The 24,767-nt window shown below is 34.0% G+C and overlaps 1 long non-coding RNA gene across 3 annotated transcripts; it reads left to right on the top strand.

The window, feature by feature from the left end:
* Positions 1 to 100: 100 nt before the first annotated feature.
* Positions 101 to 21,233, top strand: LOC104851404. Of its 3 annotated transcripts, none has more exons than XR_777211.1 (5): positions 101 to 183; positions 1,702 to 1,786; positions 9,727 to 9,780; positions 10,888 to 11,160; positions 21,039 to 21,233. It is a non-coding gene; the product is annotated as an uncharacterized LOC104851404 (long non-coding RNA). The 3 variants fall into 3 exon arrangements; XR_777207.1 differs by lacking the exon at positions 21,039 to 21,233 and adding an exon at positions 12,069 to 12,141; XR_777217.1 differs by lacking the exons at positions 101 to 183; positions 1,702 to 1,786; positions 21,039 to 21,233 and adding exons at positions 4,513 to 4,631; positions 12,069 to 12,141.
* The last annotated feature ends 3,534 nt before the right edge of the window (positions 21,234 to 24,767 follow it).

Raw genomic sequence — 24,767 nt, 5'->3', positions numbered from 1 at the left:
AAAGACCTCAAGGAGGAGAGTCGGGAAGCAGAGATTTCAGTCTTGTGTTTACAAGTAAATAACTTTTAACAGAGCGAATAAACTTGCGAGTGGACTCTTCCTCAGATATTCCAGTAAAAACTGTAGCAGTGCTGATATGTCAGTGGCATTCTTTTGAGATCTGGAGCAAAGGAACAAGTCCAGGTATGAAGTGCTCAACATGTGTGTTCCATTGAGTTGCAATTTTTATTTTTTTTTTTGTAATTCACTATAACAGCAATAGAAAACTAATGTATTGGTGGATATCAATTATTAATAACTTTAAATTAATCTGTAGTGATTCTAATGAGCAGCTGGATTTGAGGAATCTTTTGTATACAGTGTGATAACCATGGTAAGAAAAAATATTGGAAAGCATAAACTAAATTTCGCTAGTAGGTGTTTAGTTTGTGTAAATCTGATTCTCTCAAAGAATTAGTAACATACTAACAAGCTATTAAGATAAGTGCAAAGTCTATTAGATGCATGCTGTCAAAATCGATGTACAGAGAGGCCAAGAGATTAGGGGAAGGGAAAGAAAATAGAAGTAAAAAGAATTAGGATGTATTATGGACATGCACTAACTTCCCAGGTTGAATGTAATCATTGTATACTGAAATCATGTACTGATACAAGTGGATTTTTAAAAACAAAATCATTATATAAAAGTTATTAGCTTTTCAATATGACCACTTAGAGATCTTAAGGAAAAAAAATATGCTATATTCCTTGTTAGCTAAAACTCGATATGAGTCAGTTATCTGAAACATTAACCTTGAAATCCTTGCCCATCTTGAGCCTCAGGCAGTGGGCCGCCTAACTAAGAGCACAGGTGCGTAAACACCACAGTGAATATCTCATATCTGAGTATTTACACCACATTCCCATAGAAAATACAAAGTTCCTTACATATATAGAGGAAAGTTATAAATTAATAAACAGGCATTACCACAATTCTTTTCTGTTGTAGCGTTAAATGTATCATATTAGAGGAAGATTCTAAACACTATAATTACACAGATCTATCAGTAGTAAACAGCAAAGTCAGAACAAGCGATCATAGTTCTTGGCTAAAGCAACACCTTGTTGTTGTTGTTGTTTTTTTTTAATTGTCATATTCTATAGTATCTGAAATAACCGACAGTCTTCTTTTCTGATTATTTAATGTTATCTTTTGTTCACTCTTAACTCATCAAATGTTTAGAAACTTATTCTGAGGAATATCATCAATGATATAGATAAAATGTCACAAAATCCATCCATAATCTCATTCATAAGAAAACACTGATGATTCTAGATAGTCTTGACGCAATAAAATTCTTGATACTTGTAATCTTATTGGTTAGTTATAACTTTGACCCATAACGTACTTACCTCATGATTTTTTCGGTATAAAAAAAATCAAACTTTCTCTGAGTAGTGGGATCCTTGGAAACCCATGTGGGACCCCTCCTGTCTCTCAGGAGCTTTTCCTATTTTCCATTCCTATTCTCCTATAAATTTTGCTACTCTTAAAAAAAAGAATAAATATTCTGCATCTCAGAATATAAATCTAGAGATGCTTCAGGATGAAAGTAGCTCTAATTTTTCAATTTCTAAATAAGCAATAAAACTAATCCTGAGATAATTACTTTAATACTAACAACTGGAGCCTGCAGATAAAAATAACTTAATTTTTCTCAGATAATCTCAGCTAGAAGTTATGGTAGACAGCAGAATTACAGTGACTCTGGATTGAATTGACATTGCCAAGCACTACTACCTCAAGGTGAGTTAATGAATGTAGTGAGAATAGGAAAGTTGAAATGTTAAATGTACTAAGTATTTTTTGCTCATGTATGTTATATTATCTAGCCTTTCAGTAATACCTTACTATAGTTTAAAAATACAATTAATAAATTATCATAGCATGGAATTAGTTATGAATAGTATTATGATATATATATATAGCATAAAGCGTTTTTTATAATTTTGAATATGAACCTTGTAGGAAAGGATGAGCGAATGTTTCATTTAAAATAAAAGTAATTAGAAAGCTTTTTTGGTTCAATGAAGTTTGACTTGAAAAAGAGATCGTGATGGGAACAATGAAGTGACTAATGGTGGCATCTGTACCTACCAAAGAGCAGAATGGACATACAAATCTATTGTTTCGTTTAGTGGACAGATTTCTCGAGTGTTACTTGAGAGAATGGGATCAAAGAGCACTTTATATTGATTTGATACTGAAAATAAAATAAAACTGCATGCACAGAGTCAAATTGTTCTACTTATCTTGGAAAATTTAGTTAATCCAATCACGTGAAAAAATCAAACATAGCTAGAGTTTAGTTTATCTTGCCTTATTGAATTGGTGTAAAGTTTCAGCTAATTCAGCACAGACAACTTCTGGAGCTCTGGTATATAGCATTCTGCTTAACTAGTAGAATTTCTTTTTCATGTTTGTATAGAAATATTTATCACTAGCATTATAGCACTAATTATATTATACACATACATAGGGTTATAAAGCACATTAGGGACTTTTACTTTGTGTTCATTTGAATTTATTACTTTTCATACACTAAAGAAATTAAATTGATACACTTTTCTCCATTAACTTGGAATATTACACTGTATACTTAAAATTTTATTAAGAGCATCCCATATTATTTATTCTTACCTCAATTTAAAAAAGTAATTCATTTTCATATTTTAAAATTTAGTCGCTGATTTTTATTTTATTTTTATTTTATTTTTATTTTGTTGTTTTAGAGTCAAGTTCTCATCATGTCCAGTTTGATTGTGAACTGAATACACACACACACACATTCAAACTTTCTCTGTTCTTGCTATTTCAATCTGCACTTTGAGGTGGTGAAAGATTAAAGGGAGTGGGGGTTAACATACACTAAACTTAGAGAGATAGTAGATAGTTGTTTTATAAAGTCCTAATGACAATCTTAAAAAAAAAAAAACTCTAGTATTGTTCCTATTTGAGGGTTTAGAAAACAAATTAGAGACGTTTATTAAATTAAATATTGACTTGCTTTATTTTTGAGGTATATTAACTCGTACAAGTTTTAACTTGTACATAGATACACTATATATGCTCAACATTGCAGTGTGATCTTTAGTAAATTTATCTCAAATGATTTTTAAAAGCTTTCCAGACTTTATATTATTACTTAGTAGTTAATGGAACAGACTCAGAGACATTCAATTACCTATGAGAAGCACCAACCATCCTCAGATTTAAAAATCCAAGCTCAGTGCTACTACAGTGCTTGCCCACAGTATAGACAGCTTCAATGTACAGAAGTACTTAATGGGATTTCATATGTCAAAACGTTCATAAAGTTCATATATATACACATATATATGACTTGAACAATTGAATTAGAGCTTTCTAAATGAATAATTATGGATTTTTAATTGAAATAATTAAATATAAATAGTATAAAAGAAAATAACTTTGAAATATGATTCGAGATTATTTAAAATCCTTAAAAATACACTTTTTGCTATTTTAACCAAGTAGTTGTAGACGAGAATGTTTAGAAGCAGTGGTGAATATTTTATAAAAATATTTAGTAGCTTTATTAGGCTTCACAGAGAGCAGCACGTTAGATGATAAAAGACTTCAAATCTCTGATTAGAAAGATCTTTCTTGAGAATAAAACTAATAATTGTCACGATTAATTACCCCGACAAGCATAATTCTGCTCAGGAACAAGTCAGTGGCCTTGAAAATGTGCCGCTAAGACCACCAGCTGCTGAGAGTAGAGTGACCAGTGACCGACAGCTGCAGCTGCCCCAGGAGAGTTCAGTACCACGCTGCCTAAGATCTCATTTCCTGCTAACAATCACGAGGGAGGACGGGACAGAAGTACTTCTCCAATAGGAGCTTTGGGCTTAAGGCTTCCCCCTTCGTCTGCCTGAGATTTTCTCAGAAGTGCTTATCATCTGCCTCTATCTATGCAAGAGATCTCCCTCTACTTTTGTTTCAGAGACGTGGGACCTGCATTGCAATCTGTGGGATCCTTGCCTGCTGCTACTCCCCATACACCTTTATTATTCATCTGCATCATTTTTTTTTTTTTTTTACCCCAACGCAGTGTCTGTGCTGTAGAATGACTAAAGTAAAACCCCGGATTAAAAATTAAAATCATACATGAAAGACGGTAGGAGATGACTCAAAAGTGAGCTGTTTTAATTTTATTTTGAACATCACTTCCTAAAGCCATATATTGAAGATAATCTACTTCAAAGAAATTTCAATAAAGTATCTACAAAGTTGTCTTAGGAATCAGTTGTTTGTTATGGTTTAGAAGTGAGGTGTCCCCAAAAGCCTGCTGTGTTTGGAAGGTGACCGGATTGGGGAAGTACTGTCCTCATTGGTGGATAAGCGCACGGCTGATACTAGCTGACTCGCTGTTGCCAATGGGGCCTGGTTAGAGGCAGGTCATGGGGAGTATGACCCGGAAGCGTTTGTCTCCCTCCCCGGCTGGCTTCTCCTTCCTTCCTCGCTTCCATGGCCACCGTGACATGAGCAGATTCCTCTCCAGCAGGCCCTTCCTTCCTGCTTTTACTACATTTGTTCTTGCCAGTCGTGGGCTGCAATTTCTGAAAGTGTAAGTGGAACTGAGGTTTTCTTCCTTTAAACTGTGAGTGCTGGGTATTTTGTTCTGGCAGTGAAAAAGTGACTAAAGCAGTGTTTGTATTCAACCATGTGAAAAGTACAGGATTCTCACAGGTAAGAATCATCAAGGGGAAAAAAAGTCCAAACTTTCAAACTTCTAAATTCAGAGTTGCTTAGTGTAAAGGTGGCCGAGAGAGTTAAAGAAAAAATAACGAAGGATGATTCCCCTCCCTTCACAAGATTTACTCTTCTGCTCAACAGAAGAGAGATGCTCATAACTTACTGCATGCCTATATAAACTTTATCAATGAAGTTGGGGTGGAAGAAAAATTTATCATCAGGGTCGCTTTTAAATAGAAGTTGATTTTACTGTTTTACTCAGGAACAAAAACAGATTTTTGTTTTTTTAGGAAACATTCAAAATCATTTCATCAAACATGATCATGTAATAACTGTAAATTGGACATAAAACTGTACCTACATAAATATGCTAATTCCCCTTAGGAACTTGTTATTGAATATATTATTTAATGGAATTATTTCAAATGTTAAGTAACATTTATGGAATTCTTGTACGTTACTTTGATTTTACTTTGTGTATTTCTTCTTAAAACAGAAACTATTGATTTAGAATTATATATTCAATTATTAATACTAAAGGTGTTATTTTTAATTCAACCAGCAGAGTACAGAATATTGAAAATTTTAAAAAAAGCAAACAGACACCAAATTCCATTTTTCAATAAAATTATGAATTATTTGCCTTTAAATATAAATTTCCCAATGATTATATGATAGACAAATCTGCACAGTCATAAATTATCGTGAACGATTAAGGATATCAGTGAGCCCAGCTTTCCCTTGGCGAAGGTGTCTCCTCTGGCAATAAGAACAATAAAGCAAGGCCAAGCATATTTCTGTTTCTGGACAAGGACAAGCAAAGCGTAGATAGAGGCATACAATTTCGGCACCACTTTGCTAACCAAAAGTAACATACCACAGCAGTATTTCTCTGGACCTTTTATCTCTAAACCCCTCACTATTTTATTTTACTCTTAAACTCATCAAATGTTCTTCTTGCCTCTATTACCTGAACAACACTGCCATGAAAATTACATAGAAAAAGGTGGCTTTTTCATTGAGCAAATTTTATTTGAAATCTTCTCCTCCAAGGATATGGTTTACATACTGCTATATGGGAATATTTAATTTGTGTAACATAAAAGTAAATGAGGTGTCATGTCTATTGAAACTTTCATGTAAATCCCTATAGCATGTTTTGATGTTCATTGCATTTGATACAGTGTTGTTATCAATGCACAGAATCAGGAAAAAAACATGGCAGGTCTAATTTCTTAAGCTTTCAACGTGGTCTTTGACAGTGTCTGTTTATGAAAAGATCACAGGATAATATGACCCAGAGAGAATGAAAGATAATTGAGCAGATTAGTTGAATTTCACATAAGCATAGGTACATCCTGAAGAAATTCTGTATCATGTCAGATACCACTATCTACTTGCAGTCATTATATCTGAAATAGTCCTCTATTTATGCATGATTTTCTCAGTCAAACAAATTGAAGTCCTTTAGAGGGAAGCAATAAAAAATAAAATCTAAGGTTCAGATGAGATTGGCATCACTTTTGCCTAGAATGATTTGATTACATATACTTGAAGATTCTGACATGCTTTATCTAGAGGTACATCAATACGCTCTGACAGGATAAAATTTTAAAACAATGTAAAGTGCAAGTGTACCATTTATATGCTGTGCACACATCCAGATTTTGATGGTATAATGCTTTCAGAATTTGAAATCATAAAATATTGCTTCAAATCATTTCTTTATAAGCAAAAATTATATCAAATCCAAATTATGTGAAATAATGTTATCAATGCAGTCTATGAAGAGTTTTATAATTTTGTTAGGCCTATTTTATTTGAACCTGTTTCCAGTCAGTGTCTTATAAAAATAAATTCTACAAGACCTTGTTTCTATAGTAACTAATAAATGCTGCATATTTATTCGTGGATACTAATGATAACTTTGAAATGGGATGTATGCTTTTAAATAATTTATAAACCTAAACTTAGGAGATAACTATGAAAGATCTAGAAACAAAACAAAAACAAAAACTAAACTAATCATATATAATCAATTGATATTAAAATACATAAAAGTTAAAATAAAATAAATAGAATCACTTTGTCCAGTTTGTTTATTTGCTTATTTATTTGGAGACAAGGTTTGCTATGTAGTTGGAACTGGCCTTGAAGTCACTCTGTAGCCCAGGCTGTCCTTCAACTCATGGCAATCCTCCTGCCTCAGCTTCCTGAGTGCTGGGATGTACCACTGTCCAGTTTATCATCCAGATAAAATGAAGCTGAAATGGCTAAGGACAGATCAAGGATTATTATAAAAAGAGTGATAAAATGTACTAAATTTTTTTCCATGCAGCGTGTGATGTAAAATTGGCTGTAATAAAATTAGATAGAAATAGAAACAACAAATAGGGTATCAAAGGTTCCTTAGGATTTTATAAGAAATGGCCTTTATTGTAGCTCTGTACATGTGTTAAAAGATAATTCTGAATATTTTTATTAAAAGCTTTCAGTAATTATGGATATTCTGACTCAATCCATTTTTGATGCCAAATATTAGTTAGACTCTAGATATCTTCAAACATAGTGTTATTAACTGAGGAAAATGAATAATCATAATAGCTAATTTTCTGATAAATTGCTGAGACCTACTGAACAATCCTTGTGTCCAGTATCCTTCTGGATGACTCTGAAAAGGTGTACGAACATCAGTGAATTCAGAGTAAAACAGAATTTGCTGTCTAATGTGGGTGGTTCTCATTCAGTCCACTGAAGAAAATAAAAGTCAGGGCCGGGGATTTAGCTCAGTGGTTCCACTGCCACCTGCTTTGCGAGCACAAGGTCCCAAGTTCAATCTCTGGTACTAAGTAAATAAATGACCAGAGGGTGACTTCCTCTGAGAAAGTAAGAATTCTAACATATGACTCCATTTGAACGCCAATAGAACTCTTCTCCTGACTGACAGTCTCTCCTATCAGTTTTGGTCTTACCAGACTCTTATTTATATGAGCCAGTTCCTTAAAATTGCTCACTTTGCTTTGCCGCATTTTACTGTGTCTTCTCTATCTCTGTTATCTATATTTTTCATCTAAATACACACATGCACACACACACATATATTCTGAACATTGCTTTTGTTTCTCTGGAAAATCCTGATGAATATACATGTAATTAAAGAGGAATACTACTGTCAGAAACTAGATTTCAGCAGCGTTTTGATGCAATTAATATTTAAACATGCGGGGTGTTCGGGAGGCTAGATAACAGTTGCAGGCTGGAATGGTTTGGAGATGCGTATCAGGAAAAGCCTGCGTAGCCTTGCCAAGGCTAATGTGTTCTGAGGTTTGTGGAATTCGTATCACATCGTTTCAGACATTGTTTTTCAGGGTAATTTAATTATCTGATCTTTTTAATCTTTATTTTTATTAGTGAAGTAGTTTAGAATATTTCCAAGCAAAGTGTTGAAGACATGCCTTTGTATATGCTTACTCTTGGTAGTAATGTAAAAGCATAATTATAAAAAAAAAACAGGAAGCAGAACTTGAAGATTTGGAAAATTCTCAACCTTCCCTAACTATATATAAAAAAAGAAAGATGCTGGAGAATAAACAACCTGACTCTTGTTTGTTTGTTTGTTTTGTTTTTTTTATGAAGCGATTAGTGGTTTGACCCCTGAATGCAATCTTCTGTCTCAGGTGAAGTCAGGAATATAAGGTCTTATAAGCAGAAACCACTTCCAGCTTGGACACACACAGCGTAGGGAAAAGTGAAGGAAAATTGTTAGACTTGGGAGATTGTAGAAGATGAGACAATAAAACTATCTGGACTTGAAATTATTTTACTCTTCAAGAAAAGTTAAGAATAGTCTTGAAGGTGATTGAAAGGTTTCTAGAGTCTCCCTCTGTCACCTGCTCTGAAACACAGAGCACAGATATAAAGCCCAGGCTTCCTTCTCCTTGGTTTTGGAGATCAGGGGCATTCCCTGCTTCGGTTTGCCAGGCTACTGCCCAGGTCCAGTGTATGACAATGCTGCCACCTCCACAGGCCCACGTGCAGAATGCAGGGCAAAGCAGAATGTGCAGTTATTCTTGAACCTTATAATGGAAACTTCCCTGCTGATTTTTGGGCCTATGAGAGAACCATGATCTATTTTTGCTTTTCTGTTTGTCCTTTTTAAAATGGGAACACTTATCTCGCAACTTTTTGAAGTGTGTATTTTTTCTGGATGCATAGGTTCACAGCTGGAGAGGAAATACCTTCAGAGGGAGTCATAGCTCGTCAAGATGAGACTTGGGAATTCAAGTTGATGCAGAATTGTTTGTGACCTCTAGACTGTTGGGATGGAAATTAATGTATTTAGAATTTGGGAACGGCCTGAATTATGGGAGTCCAGAGGCCAAAGTGTTGTGGGTAGGAGAGCGTATTTCTAATTCAGATGTGGAATTTTTACCTCCCAGTACCTCCCAGTATAACTGCTTTGGAAATAAGAACTTTAATAAAGTAGTCATGAAGCTGATAAAATGAGCCCTCCGTCTGACTGGAGCCCTTATAAGAAAAACATATTGACCACGTAGACATAAGAAATGTTCACAAAAAAAGGGAATCTAGGTAAGAGCCCTGAGAAAAATGTCATGTTCAAGTGAACACTTGATCTTAGCCCAAAGGCCGAGAAGCCATCGTATTCAAGTAAAGAACAAAACTATTAGACGAAACCACCTCCCCATGCATTCATCATGGGCTACTAGCATCCAAATCTATGAGAAGTACATTTCTGTTGCTCATTACGCCCAGACTATAGCAGTTCCTTGTCCTAACAAATGAGGACGGCAATCATAAATTATCACCGTGGTCACTACAAACTGCAAACCAAGGTGGCTTTTTGTTTGTTTGTGGACTTACCTGATGGAAATAGTCAACGAGAAAAAGAGACTGCAATTTAAATGTAGATTTGATAATATTAAAATTATTCTTTATATTCAAATTAGATAACTAAGAATTCAAAGAAATATAAGGAAGTATCAAGTTACACCATTGAAAATGTAAGTAGACTTCAACTTGAGCGGTAGTATTTATATTGGAGATTATAAAGTTATTATAGAAGGGTGGCATATGAACAACATATTTCTAATCTTATCGCGGACGTTGCTGAGGAAAGTTTTTCTTTTCAAAGAAACATCACTTGATAAGCTTTGAATGAAACCAAAGAGGATTGCATTACCTTTTACCTTACACAGAAAAGGATTTCTGTGATTCTTAAGAAAAGTTTTCCTTAGAGGAAATGTTTTAACTTCCCTCAGCCTATAAATCAGACAATTGGCAGAACTCCATATATAATTATTCTAGTGAATACTAAATAAGAATTATTTTACTGTGGCATTTGTCTCAGGGACATTACATATTATCAGTCAAACTTTAAATTGTTTTGGCAGCTAATGGGAAGACTGCATAAATGAAAAATGATGCAAAGTGGGATACTTCAAAAAAGATCAAATCTTGCTAGTAAGAATAGAAATAAAAGAAAAAAATCGCACATATTTTCTTTGAGAAACTGTGGTCAAGTCAGTTAAATATTTCCACCAATTCATACTTCATCCATCTTCTTTTTATGTATTTTTTCCCTTTAATAGGAAGTTTACTGGAAGAAACCTAGTGAATATGGTAAAGGAAAATGTGGTTTGGAACTTTAACAAGCTTTTCACTAAAGTTAGTCAGCTGACACACCATACAATCACATTCAGTCCAGAAGTTTAGACCAAGGATGTAGGAACCTCTCATTGTATGATTAACGAGCTCACTACCAAATATCACTTTAACATATTAACCAGGTATGGTGGTGCAAGCATGTAATCCCAGCACTGGGGTATTTAAGTGCGCGCGCGCACACACACACACACACACACACACACACACACACACACAAAAGTTGGAGCCCAGACTGGGCAACGTAGTTTTAAACCATTTCTTCTTCCTGGGATGTCATACCCCTAGCCCATGTTCTTGTTCTTTCATGTCTTTGCTGCTGCTATATTCTTGAATATGTCAGAATTTTGCCAGCAGTGTATTTAAGTCACAGATTAATATTTTCTCTCGAGTAGCACATGAAAAATTATGAATAATAATTTTAAATATGTTTGATTTTTTTTCAGCTAATTGATATGACCAATAACTTACACAGAAAGAGACATAACATGGCAGAGGAAGTAAAAGGGGAACTTAATACTTGTCAAACAAGCCTAATACTTGAAAGAAGAGTGGTGTTTCACTGATGAAATTTAAGTAACTGATTGTATTGAGACCGAAGAGTTGGTGATAAGGAATCCATTTCCATGAATGATTGGGGAATTGCTGACTTGTACTACAAGAGAAAATATGAAGCTACTTTTCAAACTGCTTGTTATTCATCAAGTCCACATACAAAGGTTTGTGTGTGTGTGTGTGTGTGTTTTTCCCAGCAAATGGTTGTAATGTAACTCATGAGGGTTGGTAGTATGAAGTGCACATCTTTCATTTTGTGGAAATAATTAAAATATCAAATCAATAAGTTCACTAATTTAAAAAGGGCAGAACAGATTAGCTGGATTAAAAAGTGTATATATATATGTATATATAGTAATCATTTTTATGAGGAAATAGAAACAGACCCTCTGCTACCTGTGCAGGTGCAATAACGAAAAGGCTAGTGAAATGTTACAGAAATAAGATTATTTCCAGCAGTCAGAGAAGGGTGTGTTATCAGGAGGAACAGTATTACCAGCAGTATTAAGTGCTACCAAGTTGTTATAAAGATTCATAAAAGCAAAGTCCACTGGATTTTATAATTAAAAGGAAAGCAAACAATTTCAAGAAGACAGAAATACCGTTTCTTGCCCGTGATTTGTTTAGATAGTGAGTAAAGGGGAACATGTTTTCCTTGGACAGAATACATAGTCTGATTTGCCAAATTAATAGGAAAAATAAATGGATATTTTGAAAGTATACAAGTTATGATAAAAAACTAAGGTAAATGCTTATATTTACATTTTTTACAGTAAAAGACACATTGTCATTAATCATCCTCAGAATGTTCCCACTTCGTTCAAACACTTATCCCATCATCCTTACACTTTCCCCAAAGCAGAGGAGGAAGTCTCTTTTTTGTTTGTCTTTTGCTGCGCCGTCATGGCTGCCTCAGTCTCCTAAATCTATTCAAAATAGTTAATATTTCATGGTCATTTTGATGATGAGGGAGAAACCAAAGTGGTGCAGTGCCAGATCTAGTGAATGAAGCGGATGAGGACGCACTTGATTTTATAATCCTCTCTTTTTTTTGTGTAACACTGACCGGCAGCATTCATCAAAGTTTGAGCACACTTCATAAAGACATTCATGAACGAGGACTTCCAAAACTGCTCCAGAACGTGGTAAGGATGATGAGATAAGTTTCTTCCAAGTGCAAGGGAATATTCTGATAGGGGTTAGGGACAATGTGCCTATTTACTGTGGCAAAGTTTTAAGAATTTAAGCATTCACTGTATTTGTCTATTACAGTCTGTGTTTTTGAGCTCTGACTGTTTAAACAAATACAAAAAAATAAAGGTGGTAGAAGATAAATGGCCATGTCTTACTTCATTTTGTATTAATACCTCTTGCCTATAATTTTCTTCAACGGCTTGTAATTTTAAATTATTTATTGTTTTGTTGTTCATACGATATATTCTCATTTCAAACTTTTGTACAATGTGTAATTGTACGGTGGGCAGGACAAATCCATTCTTATAATTTTACAGAATTTTATTATAATTGTCCATTTTGTATAGTCTCAAGAAATGTACATTAATGTGTGCCTTTGATGAGTGACAGGACTCTGCTGACTTGGATACGCTCTAGATTCATCCAGATTATAAGTAGATAAGGTTGTTTTAAATAACTGACAAAAAAGCAAAACCATTAGTAGTGGAAATTTGTTAAATAATTTTTATCCTTGGTCAGAGACTAGAGCACTAAAGATAGCACACTAAGATAGTGTATTGATATAAATAAGTTACATAAAGTGATGACATGCATGGCAAAGTTTGTAATATAAAATTAGCATATTAATAATTCTAAAATATACTTCAAATTATTTATTATTTTAGCTAACTATACAATCTTTAATAACGACACCATTTCTTTAAAAATATTGAACAAATAATTTTATTATTGTTTACAAAATCTTTGTTTTATAGAGCACTTTTATTGCTAACTTCTGAAAACATTAATGAATATGCTTGGTCTTATGGTCTTATGCACATGAAATAACCTTGTGTTGACAGCATAATAATACTGAAGAAAAGCTTTTAAAATAATATCAATTTTCCATAATACATCATGCACAGTGAATGGTAATCAGGTGTTCTACATAATGATTCTTGATGTAATCTTTTCTCTTTTCTTTCATAGCTTTTTAAAGTGATGCATCATCAAAACATCGTGTTTTCTTATAAGCTTCAAGAAAAGGAAGGTTAAAAAAAAAATCTCATGACCTTCTCTACAATTGGCCGAAATTTTCATGCTTTTCACTCAGTCTCCATTAGTCGAAAGTGGTTTTAGCTAGCTGTACTCAAGCATTTCAGTCAATTACTAGCTTTTATCTTGTTGTTATCATAAAGGGCCATTTCTTTCCTAAAATGGTCAATTAAGTTCATAAAATAAATGTTGAGGCATATAAAATTTGTTAGCTGTACTGTCGGGAGTACACTGGTCTTGGGGAAAAACATTTCAGAGTATTTCTTAATGAATAGAAATAGCTTTCATCCCACAAGATGTTTGTTCGCATTTCTCTTTTCTCTGGCTTCAATTCTGTTAACAACACAGTAATTGTGTATTGGAAAGCTCTTAAAATACCCACCTCCTACTTTTAAAAGAATCCTCTGTTTTTGCTTAACTATTCCATTTGTGTAAAGTGCATTTTGAAATAAATTGAGGTAGGAGGTTTTACCTTGAAAACAACAGAAAAAGATTCATTTTTAAAATTTTGACAATAACTTTAAGGAATAAAGATTTGGAGTAACTTAAACAGAATGGTAAATTGAGAATTGTTACATAGAAGTGGAGAATTCATGAAATACAGGAGAAAGTGAGGGGAAGCAGATGCCTACAAGACATCAGGCTCACAGTGCTACCTTCGTTGAACATCTTTTGATTAATTGCTGCTTTTGTTCTTTTTTTTTTTTTGGTATTGGGGATCAAACTCTGGTCCTTGCGCTTACGAGGCAGGCCACCGAACCGCTGAGCTCAATCCCCGGCCCTCTGCTTTTGTTCTTAAGTAAAAGGCATTTACTATGTGTCACACTGCAGGAGCAATTGATATTCTAGTGCTAACAGGAACAACAAATTAAATCATGTAGTATAACATCTTCTAGTCTTGCCAGGGATATGCAGTCCATAAAGGTGAAATTTGAATAGTGTTTTTCTGAATTATGTGCTAGAAATGGATAGTTGGAAGTAACTCCTTCTAGGAAAAAAAAATGTAGTTTTATGCATGCTTCCTATAGTGCTGCAAATAAAGATCCACAGATATTTTAGGAGGAAAAACTGTGACTTAAGTTTCCATTCTCTCAGTAACCACATCCAACGGAGTAGCAAAAAAATGTTACTGAGTAAAGCTACTGCAACCAACTAGTTTTTATTTCTCACTTTGCATTTAAAATCTCTGTTAGAATATTGATGAACCAAGATGACATTTAAATTCGGGTTACCTAGGCCAAGAGACATACATTTTTCTTCAAACAATAGTTTGACTACCACTGAAGGTATTTTTCTGATGAGATTAGCGTATGACAGAAGACTGAAAGAAGCAGATTACTCTCCATGTGGTGGGCCTCATCCAATCAGTTGAAGGCCTTGGGGGCAGTAGGATCAATATTAAGAAAAGGCATATTCTGGGATGTGTACCTCCCGAGTTTATTTTTTTAGGAGTATTTCTATTTGTGAATCATTAATTTTAATTCTATGAGTTTTATTATATCATGCAGTGTGTACTTGAGATATCAATAAAATGAAAGTTTTAATTTGTAACAAATGTCTAAAACAAATATCAACATCAACTCTTTATCTGCTTACAAGTTCTAAAAAGTAACAGTAGAAATAAGTTCCTGTGTGGAGTACAATGGAATAGTAACAGAATGCTACCACTGACATAGCATTTGCTTAATTATCGCACCTAAGGCCATCTTCGCACATGACGGCGTCCTGAACCATACACGCATCTCACTCACTCATGTGCTTCACTTTCCTTTACTGTTTGGCAGACTGTACTTGTCACTTCTGTTGACTTCCCCTCTTGTCAGGAGCTTCCTATAATATTGTACAATCTGCACTTAGCAGGAAAATGAATTGTCAATAAAAGAAACACCAGATATGGATAGTTAATATTTAGAATATCAACATTTCAAGTGTTCAGAATAAACATCAGCATGTTCTACATGAACTGTTTGTTTGCTTACTAAATCTGGAAAATAACAACAGAAATAAATTTCTATGTGAACTATAATGAGAATACAGATAAAACTCTATCGCAAAAATAATCCTTAGTTCCATTACCACACCTAAGGGAGTTTTCACACTTGAGAAAGTGTGTTCCATACACACAAGTATTGCTTATACTGATAGCACATGTATTTTATTTTCCTGTCTTCTCTGGTAAGGATTACTTGATATCTTATTTGTCTTCCTGTTTTATTAGAAGTTTCTTGTGATGTTTCACCTATCTGTTCACCCATCTGCCCCAGAATTCTTCTGTGGAGTTTTTTTTGCTTTGGCTGATACATACTGTTCCTCCTCTGTTGTAATTGATTATGTGTCAATTCCAGTCCCAATCTTCTGAAACGTTGTTCCATGAGATTTTATGTTCAGTATTTTCTTTGAAAACTACAAAGCTATCAATGGCTGACATGTTTAAGACCTAGTTAGATACAACCATGCTGATCAATGCGTTATTTTTCAAGTGACATGATAGTTGCTACATAACTCCTCAACAACTTTTCTGCCTTTCCATTTTTTGTAAAATGTGACCATTTCTGGATTCATTTGTGTTGAGGAATGACTATCTATCTTTTTTTGTTTTTTTGTTTGTTTGTCTGCTTTTTGGAGAAGGATTTCGTATGTAGTCAAGACTAGCCTTGAACTCACGAGGTAGCACTGGCTGACTTCCAATTTATAGGATCCTCCTGCCACAGCATCCGGAGTGCTGAGGTTATAGGCACCCACCGTCGTGCTCAGGTTCACTGTCTATGGTAGCATACGCAGTGTTGACAGTACCAGTGCTACTCTTTGTTTTGCTTTACCATATAGGAGGTCAATGTTATAACTTTCTGAAATCCAAAGATAGTCCTATACGTTTCTTTACTGTGAACTTGCAACATTTTTTTCACTAATCTTCATTTTGTCCTTTCAAATAGTTCCTGTGCAGGTCAACTGGTGTTTATTTTGTTGTTGTTGTTTTGTTTTGTTTTTTGTTTTTCGTTTGGTTTTTTGAGACAGGGTTTCACTATGTATTTGAGACGGACCTGGAACTCACTATGTAGCCCAGGGTGGTCTTGAACTCACAGCGATCCTCCTGCCTCAGCCTCCCAAGTGCTGGAATTACAGACATGAGCCACCACACCTGGCAAACTGGTGTTTTTTAAAGCAAATATAACATCAATGGGTAACTCATGTGACATTTGGGTTAATTTTTGAAATAGGTATAACAAGTCTGTGCACAATATCAGCCTAGTGGCTAAGTTCCAGGATAAATTTCTAAATTCAAGGTATAAAATCTCTCTGCACCTTCTAGGGTATATATTTTTACCCCATAATTCGAAGGTTTATTTGTTATATAATGCCAAAACTTTCAGCAATTATGAAATGATGCAAGTCGTTCATTAGTTGTCATGTATTGAGATGCTGTAAAATTGCTTTAATGGTTTAAAATAAAGCTTTCAAGAAGTGAGCAAATAGCAGCCCAATTGTTGGAGTTTTTTTTTCTTTTTTCTTTCTTGATGGGTCTTTTTTGTCCTAATAACATAAGCAAATTTGAAAGAAATAAAAATCTCTTGATTGTCATTATTATTCTAATAATCTCAGTGCCACATTTGTCACTTCTTCATAAATCCTTTGGATTCTGACAAGTAGAATGCTAAAGCCCTGCTATGAAGGCTTTTAGTTCAAATTGTGAGATGTCATGAAAAATATATTTTTGAGAATTGCTATTGGTATATATAGACTGTTCTACTTTTATTTCATTATTAGTGTATTTTGAAACATCTTGTAGCATATCGACTCTTACAAATGATTTCCAACATTGAATCACAGTGTTGACATTGCATCCAATAGCTTTTACCCCAGGCAAGAACCTAATAGCATTTTCTGCCCTAGTTTTAGCCTTGGGTCATAACCTTAGATGGTATACCTGAGCATTTGGTAGCATTTTCACTAGCAAATATTTGTTTACAGAACTATTTTCTTCCTCATCTGAATCAGTCTTCATTCTGTAACTCTCTATCTTTCCATGTCTTGCTAATTTCTTTGGCTAACATGTGATCCACATCAGCAGCAGCAGCCAAATCACCTGGTGATGACTCACTTTCAACCTCCTCTGAAATTGTAAAAGCAGATTTTCATGTGATGTTGTACTAAATTGGAATGATTTTGTGAGCAAAATCATACAAAAACATGTAATAAAAATTATAAATACACAGTACCTCATATGGGTAAAACTCACCCATTTACACTTTGACAAACTTGTACACACTACTGTTCATCATACCAAATAAGCAAACAGAGAGATCACTTCTTGTATTCCCCCAGGGCATCTATTGAAATACACAGCCAACTACTGTTATGCTAACGTACATATTTTCATTAGAAACAAGTGGTCAGGGTGTATTTTACCCTTCATGATGATAAAAGAAAAAAGATTGACCTCCCTTGAGAAAGAAAGAATTCTGCATTTAGAATCAAGCTGCAGCATTAACTTCTTAGATCTACAGCCTGCTATCTTGTCCTGCAGACATTGGAATCACCAGCTCCAAAACATCATGATCCAAAGCCTTACAATAAATGTATCATGGAAACAATAAACATTCTAACAATCCATATATGGAGCATACTTCTATTATATCAAGACTGTATTTCCATTTTGTTTAGCAATGTACAAGCACTATGTTTTAATCAGAACTCCTTAAAACATGTTTAAGGAAATGGAAATGTTAACTGCCCTGATTTAATTAAAATACTCTGTTTACATGACTCAAATGATCACAATGTAACTCATCAATTTGGGCAATTAAAATATAACAGAAGAGTATCTCACTTTCTCAGACCACGTGTCACTTAATGTGCACTGTGAAATATGGCAATACACAATTTCAGGATAGGCTGATGATCGTGGAATGTCATGGACAAATTAAGATGTACAGTATCACCAATCAATATTGTCTTTTGGGACACCATCATACATACAGTCTATAATTGACCGAAATATTGTTAGAAGTTTCATAATTGACTATGTGTGTAAGTATATTTGCGTGTGTGTGTGTGTGTGTGTGTGTGTGTGTGTGTGTGTGTATTTGTAGGGGTCTTTGTCTTTGGCAAAACCTGATTAACAGATTTTGCAACAAGTGTGATGGCCTAACAACCACAAGATAAAATCAATCTGTACTAGGTATGTTGTATTTGCAATTGAGATGTAGAAAAGAATATGTCACATACTAAAATGATTCAAACATATTGAAAATATTAATAATCTCATATCACTAGTGTCTATACATGTATGTATACCTATTTGTGATTTTTATTTTTTTGGTTGTTTTTTCATGAGTTTTGATATATTTTAAAAAGTAGACAATCATTGGGTAATTTAATTCAATGAATTGATGTAATTAAAATTCATGTTCAGAAGCAAGGAATAAAATAAGAATGGAAAGTGATGATTTTCTAAAGGAAAGTAAAGTATCTAAAATTTTCCTCTTTTAATTTAATTTAATTTTTAAAATTATTAGTTCATGTCTGCAGTGCATAATAATTATATTCAATGCAGGTAATTGGTATAAGTATATAATGCATTTCAATTCCTCTTTCCCCTTTCCAGTGAACCCCTCCATTTTGCTAGCTTCAGACTCCTATATTATGAGTCCTTACAGAGTTAATTATCACATACATATTAATAGGTCAAAACACGTAAAACTCATAAGACAAGTATAATAAATCATGGTAGTTTTCATGTACTTTGTCTGTACTGGATTATGATACCTTGTCTTTCTTCTCTTGATCTGATATTCAGCTTTGCTGTCTTACTCCTCAGTTGTATACTTCTCAACTCTATATATTCCCATCAGCTGCCAAAAATTTTTTTGAGTAAAATATGAAAATTTTTTTGCCTTAATGTTCCACAATTATGGAAAATGTCTTGTTCAATGTAAATTTGTTGTAAAAGGCCAAACTTCAACTATATCTTTCAACTCAATAATATTACCAGTATTTAATCCCCAAAAGATACTACAAGGTTCCAACAGAAAGTGTTTGATTAATTAATGATAAAATAGGATAGTTTTCTAAATTTAAGTGTTATTGTTATTGAAGTACACTTTTCACTTATAGAATTTCATCTTTATTTCTTTAGAAATTAATTTCATTTTGTTTTATGGAATTTTACCAACTAAGATATGTTTATCAGTGAGAAAGAAAAATGTACAGAGAATAAAAACACAGATATTACACGTAAACTTCAAGGATAAAATTTATTGAAGTTGAAGTTTGTCTTCATTTTACCATTTTATAAATGAAGCCTAAAATACAACCTTAAATATTATGAACAATAGGTAAATATATATCATGCAATTCATAGGCAGAATAAATAAGAAATGTAATTATTAACAGGAATACATTTAAGTTCAAAATTATTCAAGTTATTTCCATTTTGTTTAGCAATTAATTAATTAAAACATAATTTAATTGCAAGTATCAAGTGCTTCTCCACATATAAGAGTATTTGATTTTCGTGTTACAGAAAATAAAATGCCCTGTCTTTAAGTCTCCCTGATCTTTTAAAGAGATATCATGGCAAAAAGTAGAAAATGCAGTTTAGATACAAGATCAGAAAGCGTGAAAAGAAGAAACGACACTTCATATAGTTGATCAGTCATCCAAAACTGAAAAGTATCAGATTTTCTACATTCTGGAAATGAGTAACAACTTTCTTTTATTCACTTTTTTATTTCACGTAAACTTTTGTTATTGGCTTCACATTCAATATTAGATTATTTTAAATAGATGAAATCAACTCTAAAAATAAAATAGATTGGTTTTTGCCAAAAATATAGTAAAGGTTTTAAATATCTAATCAGAATGACTCATAATCATTCCTTCTTGAATTTAATAAAGGTAGCTTTTAAAAATAACTGATTTTATGATAACTAATAATTTATTTCAGACATTTTTATTTTGGTAGCTTTTAACAACATAAGCACAAGTAATTTTGGTTTGCCTTTTTTCATATAGTCAAAGAAGGACTGAAGGCTGATGACCTTAGATGTAAGATCTAAGAATAGAAGGTTAATTTTTCTTTTACAATGTTTCTTTTTTTCTTTTGGTTTGATTAAATGTTTATTCTACATAAAAGACCAGAGCTTCAAATTAAATATATATATTATTCAGGTTAAATTATCTTGACATGGAAGTGCATTAAAGATGTACAGCTGTAATTTGAAATATCTAAATAAAGCTCTCTGATCTTAAGAGAAATGAATGTTATGTTTTAATATAAAGCAAAAATTCACTAAATCAATTTACATTTACAAGGTAAAAGTGTGAAAAAGTTCGATAAAGCTTCAAAACTGTGAAAGTTTATATAATAAATATTTCCTTATTTGTGCATATTCTATCCTCTACATTTAAACATAACATATTGAAGTGGCATACTTTTCACATATGTTCTCTTGGAAAAATAAAAGTGATAATTCAAATGAATGCTTTCACCATGTAAACACAGATGAAAAGAGAGCTTAAAATGTAAATACAAGCCATATTTACCACATGTGATATTGACATTCTTGTTTCTTTTGTTAAGTGTCTTGATATCTTCATCTATCTGTCTGTCTATTTACCTGTCTACCCAACTGGCCATTGAGCAATTAATGAGATATTTATAAAAAATAGAATAATAAGAAATAGAGAAATATAGCAGCATTCATCCTTTTAACAGAGTTGTAGAGTTTTACTCCTTTCGTGGCTGTGAAAGTTGAACCAAGGTCTCTGCAAAAAGCTATGACTCCAGTCTTTTTATTTTTATTTTAAACAGGGGCTCGTGATGTGGCTGAGTTACCCAGGGTGAACCTGAACTCCCAGCCCTCCCACTTCATCTTTCCAGAGTGCAGGTATCGGAAGGACGAGCCCCTGCACCCAGCTTGGCAAGACTCATGAGGTGCTATCATGAAAGTGTAAATGTGATGAACTAATGGGCTTATTACAACCAAGTTAAAAATAAATTTTTCCAGCGCCCTAGCAGCCTCATTAGTTTGGCAAATTACATGAATTTCAAAGGACTCACATTCGTTACAGGGGTTAGAGAGTAGGTATTCCTGTAGGGAAGGATTTGATTAGTCTTCTCTGGCTGTAGTAACAAAATACCACATACTCAGTAGCTTGAAGACTAAAAAGCCATCTCTTGGCTGGGGATATTAGTAGTCCGAGATCAAGGGCATATCAGAGTTGGCTTCTCCTGACACCTCATTTTTTGGTATTTAAGTTGTCATCTTCTGTTTGTGCTCTCCTGGGTTTTTTTGTTTGTTTATTTTTTGTTTTTTGTTTTTATGTTCATGCATGGTGTCTTGTCTTCTTGGAAGGGCACAGAACTATGGGATTGAAGATACCGGTACAACCTCCTACCACCCTGATTAGCTCTGTGAAGGTCCTACCTCTAGATCCACTCACACTCTGCGATCGGCAAGGATTGAGATTTCAATAAATAAAATTGGGGCAGGGGCCGGGGATTTAGCTCAGCGGTTCGGTTCAAGCGCAAGGACCCGAGTTCAATCCCCGGTACCAAAAAGATAATAATAATAAAAATAATAAGAATAGACAAATAAATAAATGGGAGTGGCACAATTGATTTGAGAGATTAAGAACAAGCTTCGAAGTTCTTTGCAATTTTCTGCAGAGATCACATGGATTCTCTTTTTCTTCCCACTTCAAGTCTTCTCACCAGAAAGGCTCTCTCAAGTCTTAGAGTTCAGAATGTTTAAACTGACCACATGATCAGACGGGCCCCAGACAAGGCACCAGGTTCCCATTATGGAAATTTATGTTTACTTTAAACAATGCTGACAGATTGCTGCATCCTGATGTATGGAAAACATTGTTTCAGATGTGCAGAAAACAGCAGCTAATCCCTCTGCTGGGTATCTTTCCAAAAGAATTAAAAGAATCATATCACAGTGATATATGCACGCCTATGTTTATAGTGGCACACTTTGTAATAGCTAAAACTTTGAAACAGCCCATTTGCCCCTCAGTTGGAGAATGGATAAAGAAGATGTGGTTTTTCTATAAAATGGAATATTACTCAGCCATAAAGAATGAGAAATTAGAGTTATTCATAGTAAAATGAATGCATATTGAGGATATATTCCTAAGTGAAATATATAAGCTACACATGTATAAATACTAAATAGTTACTCTGGTGTGAAAAACTGTAATTGTATGCAAGATCCTAATGGTATAATTGACAATGTGAAATAGGAAGAAAGGGCTAAAGGTGTGGGCGAAGTGGGAAGGGTAGGGGAAAGGTAATCAGGGAAAAATATGAGAAAATGAAAAAATGGAAATAAAGTATTTGTAAATAGGGAAGGGAGGAGGGGGTGAAGGAAGGGCAGGGGTATGGGGAAAAATGAGAACCAAGACCTGTCATGTAAAGGTACAAGATCCCAGTGATGAATGTAACTGTACTGCATACCTAAAGTGTACCAATAATCTCAATGAGAAAAAAAAAACAAAAAACAAAAAACAAAAAACAGCAGCTTAGCGCCTATTATAGAAGTTCTTTTCACAAAGAGCCACTGCCAGGGTTCTAGGAATTGCTGTGTAGTAATAAAATAATGTACAGAAACAGCCTTGCTTTATTCTTTCTTTGTGTATTTAGATGTATAGACATTAATATACAAAGTATTTTTAATAAAATGACCTCATTGATCAACAACTTTAGATAACTAGAAACAACTTTTACAATAGGTCAAATACTCAGTTTTCAATAGATGGTAATGTTGTTAATTGTTATTTGAGGTGATAATATGCTTTCTTAATTTTCTACAGAGAAAATAAATTATTGCTTTGTTCAGCAAATACTAGCATTACAATAGATTGGAAACAGACTGGAAATTATTTATTCCATCTGTGTTTTAAAAGTTATCTCTATTTCATACACATGCTTTTCTTTATTTTTTTCTTGGCAGTTCAGTGTATGGTGCCAAACTATGAAGAAAGTTCTAGCCATCTTTATCCTTTCTGTATGAGCCACAATAATGGGGATTTGTTTTATATGCATTTTGCATTACATAAAAAAATCCTCTCTCACCAACCTCTCATTATGGTTATAATCTGTTTTGAAAATGATTTCATGAGTGACTCTTCTGTTTGTTGTTTGTTTGTTTGTTGTTTTTTGTTTTGTTTTTTGTTTTGGTTTTGGTTATTTTTTTTTTTGAGACAGGGTCTCACTATGTAGTTGTGATTGAACTGGAACTCACTATGTAGCCCAAGCCGTCTCAAACTCACAGCAATCCTCCTGCCTCAGCCTCCTGAGTGCTGGGATTACAGGCGTGCACCACCACGCCTGGCTATGAGTGACTCTTATTATGAACAAGAGGTAATGGAATCAAAAAAGTTAATTCACTGTGTAAAAAATGTGCACTAAAGCATGTCTGTTGGAGGTTTACTTTAAGTACTACCTGCCTGCTTCTGCCACTCACTTCGTCTCGCTCGGTGTGGATCTTTGAGAGAAAGGGTGCTCCTTGTGCCTCCTCTATTGACTCATTCTTCCAAGGACTGGTTCTTAGATGAGAAGCAAGGGAGAAAAATGACTTCATTCTCTTGACAGTGGTTGAAAACTGATTTGGCGGTCAGGAAAGCCAGAAGCTTGTACTAAACCAGGCCTAGAAAAGGGAGTTGCCCCAGCATGAAAATGCTTCCATAACTCTTATTGCCTAGGGATAAAGTCAGAACTCTTAGTGTGACATGGACGTTCCTTGCTATGTGTCTCCCCGCCCACTTTTTCTGCCCCTTCTCTGACAGTGCCCAATACACAGACGATGCTCCAGTCTTGACATATTTCTGTTTTCAATATGTTCCAACTTTTCTTCAATTCCATGCTTTTCAATACTTCTGAAATTCTAAGTCCACCTAATGAGCTTTCCCATGTGCAATAAAATGTTACGTGCTGCAGAAAGATCTCTGCGACTGTTGCTGACTTCTGTTAGTCAAGGATGTTGTCTTCATTCAAATTTAGAAGGAGTTACTCTACCAAACACTCAATTATAGTGCTCTGCAAGTTTATTCTCATATCTCCCAGTACACAGTTACTCCCAAAGACCTCGCTTTGCATCTGTCTTTCTCCGATGCCTATCAGAGTTGGCTGTATACAATATGTTCCGTTACTTCTTAGTCACATCCTAAATGTGTGGAAGTAGATTTATTTACTAGATTTCCTTCATGACAACTAACCAGTGTACAGTAATAAAGCAATGGTACTTTAAAATAAGTTTAAAAAAACTCAAAGTTACACATATTTTTCAAACTGTGGAAAGTTGAAGTTGCTCCTCAGTGAACGAAAGATTAGGCTTCTCCTTTCCTCTTGCTAGGAAATGAAATAAGACACAAAAGTTCAGAACATTGTTCATTTCACAGACTGACATTTCTGTCCTGCTCACTAACTTCTTTTTTTCACCTAGGAAACTGGAGTAGTTTTTTTTTTTTTTTCAAATCACACAAGTATAGAGTGATATTGAGAAAGTAAACTTTATGTTATACATTATTTTCT

The sequence above is a fragment of the Fukomys damarensis genome, unplaced genomic scaffold (assembly GCF_012274545.1).
Source record: "Fukomys damarensis isolate Sample0158 unplaced genomic scaffold, DMR_v1.0_HiC HiC_scaffold_3, whole genome shotgun sequence".
NCBI classification, from domain to species: domain Eukaryota; kingdom Metazoa; phylum Chordata; class Mammalia; order Rodentia; family Bathyergidae; genus Fukomys; species Fukomys damarensis.
Note: the sequence above shows the minus strand (reverse complement) of the source record. Positions and strands in the feature narration are given on the sequence as shown.